General features: G+C 40.7%; 1 pseudogene; it reads right to left on the reverse strand.

Moving 5' to 3' along the window:
* Nucleotides 1-1,896: 1,896 nt before the first annotated feature.
* Nucleotides 1,897-2,433, reverse strand: LOC107152933 (annotated as a pseudogene).
* Nucleotides 2,434-2,718: the final 285 nt, after the last annotated feature.

Genomic DNA, 2,718 nt, shown 5'->3' on the forward strand with positions numbered 1-2,718 from the left:
TTTCTAAAATATTGCTATTGTTAAGGCTCCACAAGTGCTGACTGAAGCCCTGGGAACTGATGTGATTTAGAATTCAGATTCTGTCCCCAGGGACAAAAGCCTGCACATCCCACAAATGACACTTTAAGTGGCAGGAGAGCACCCTTACAACAGTGTCCCACATCTCAAGCAGGAGGGCTCATACAGGCTGCTTTCCTTATTTTGAATTAGGCCAACAAATGGATTTAAAGACAACTTTCTGTGGATTGTTATCACACATAAAAATCATAGAAGTACATACTCATGATTATGAAATCATTTCCTAGAAGTCCCTAGCTTTTGTGTTTGGGTCTATGAGCCATTTTAAGTTTGGCAAGGTGTGTATTGAGGTCTGGGTTGACCTTGTCTCCCATGGGCCTCTAGATTCCAGCTCCATTTGCTGCATTTCCTTTCAACTGGCATCTTTGTGTAGACCGATGGGTCTACTTCTGGATCCTCTGCTCTGCCTCCTCTATGTGCCAACCTTAGGCCATCTTGACGTGACCTCAATGACTGACCTCAGCTTTGTGACACACCTTGTACCTAGATGGTGTGAGTATCCCAACTTAGATGTTCAAAACTCTTTTGGTGCCAGGCACGCGGTAGTGCACCCCTATAATAGGCTGAGGCAGAAGGATCGCGAGTTCAAAGCCAGCCTCAGCAAAAAGCTAGGTGCTAAGTAACTCAGTGAGGCCCTGTCTCTAAATAAAATACAAAATAGGGCTGGGGATGTGGCTCATTGGTCGAGTGCCCCTGAGTTCAATCTCCAGTACCCACCCCCCAAAAACAACAACAAACCACCTCTTTTGGCTGTTCTGGGTCCTTTGCAGTCCATATGTATTTTAGAAACAATGTATCGGTTTCTAAAAAGAAGGAGGAGGAGGAGAGAGGGAAAGAGGGAAGAAGGGGGGAGGAGGAGGTAGCAGTGGCTCCAGTTACCTTGGGTCTATAGATTGATACAGGAAAACGGGCATTGAAACACCACGAATCTTCCAGCCCAGGACCTCGGTGTGCCCTCCATTCACTGTGATTTTTTGATATTTCTCTGCCCTGTTCCATAGTTCTCATTGTGTAAGTTTTGAACATCTTACGCTACCTTCACTCCTAGACATTTTAGGTTTTATGTTATTTTCAGTGGAAGCACCCAGTACTTCACTTTGTTGTTCATTTCTGGTATATGGCAACACCCTTGAGTTTTGAGCACTGACTTATGCATATCATGACCTTGCTAAATTCACTCTCATGGTATTTTTTTTTATAAATTTCTTAGAATTTTCTATCAGAAGATTGTGTTGCCTGAAAACAAAGACAGCTAGCTCTTCCTTTCCCTCTTCAATCTGCATGCTTTATGTTTCTTTTTCTTATTTTATTGTTCAAACTGGGGCCTTCAGTACAGGGTTGAGCCGCAGAAGTGAGAGTGCATGTCCTTGCCTGGTTTCCAACCTTAGGAGAGAGTATATTGCCTTTAGCACCAGTCACCATGTTCTCAGAGGCAAATCTTACCAGATTTAGGAAGGTTCCTTTATTATTTTTTCATTTGTAGTGAGTTTTTAATCATAAGGGGATGTTAAATTTTGTCAAGTTTCTTTTTTGTGTCTATTGACCTGATTATATAATTTCCTCTTAATTTATTAATAGGAACTACATTAATTCATAACTATACTTATATTAATAGATTAAGTAAATCAATATTAATGGATTAATTAATTGCATTGATTCTATTAATGTGAGTTAAGAGTCTTGGATGTAATCTAATCTTGGGTCAACATTACTTGAGAATGAGGTATAATTCCTTCTACATATTGATCAGAATTACAATTAGTTTGTTAAGAATTTTTGCTACTGTCTTTATGAGTGACATTGGTTCATGAGTTTCTTTCTTTTCTTTTTTTAGATTAGAAAATAACTTTATTTTGCTTTGGGGGGTGGGCAGGCATCCAGTCCCAGAACTTCTGGAACGGCTTCTTGGTGCCAGCAGCCTTGGTGACCTTGAGTGCATTGAAGCACACTTGTCTTGCTCAAGGGGCTGCACTCGCCCACTATGATGTTGTCACTGATCTGGACATCCCTGAAGCAGGGGTACAAGTGCACAGACATGTTCTTGTGGCGCTTCTCAAAGCAATTGTATGTGCAGATGTGGTGGAGGTAGTCCTGGGGGATCACGATGACCCTCTGCATCTTCATCTCGGTCACCACAACAGTCAGGATCCTCCTTTGGATAGAAATATCACCATGAAGGGGCATTTCTTTTCAATGTAGGTGCCTCAATGGCCTCTTTTGGTGACCTGATGCACTGGCCAATATTTTTATAGTATCGAGGGAGTTTCTCCTCCCCAGTTGCTCCCAGCAGGACCTTCTTGTTTTGAAAGATGTCAGCTGCTTTTGGTAGGCACGATCCATCTGGATGTCTGCCATCTTCCCAGATGCCTGAAAAAAAAAAAAGAGCAAGAATTTCTTTTTTGATATTGTCTTGGTATTAGGGAAATATAGCCTCATAGAATGAGTTGGAAAATGGTCCCTCCTTTTTTTTTTTTTCTGGAAAAGTTTGTATAGAATTGCTTTATTTATGCCTTAAGTGTTTGACAGGATTTACCAGTTGAGTCATCTGGGCCTAGAGCTGTGTATATGTTTAAGGAGATTTTATCTTTTATTTAAAATTTTCTTTTCTTTCTTTCTTTTTTTTTTTTTTTTTTTTTTGGT

Source organism: Marmota marmota, unplaced genomic scaffold (assembly GCF_001458135.2).
Source record: "Marmota marmota marmota unplaced genomic scaffold, marMar, whole genome shotgun sequence".
NCBI classification, from domain to species: domain Eukaryota; kingdom Metazoa; phylum Chordata; class Mammalia; order Rodentia; family Sciuridae; genus Marmota; species Marmota marmota.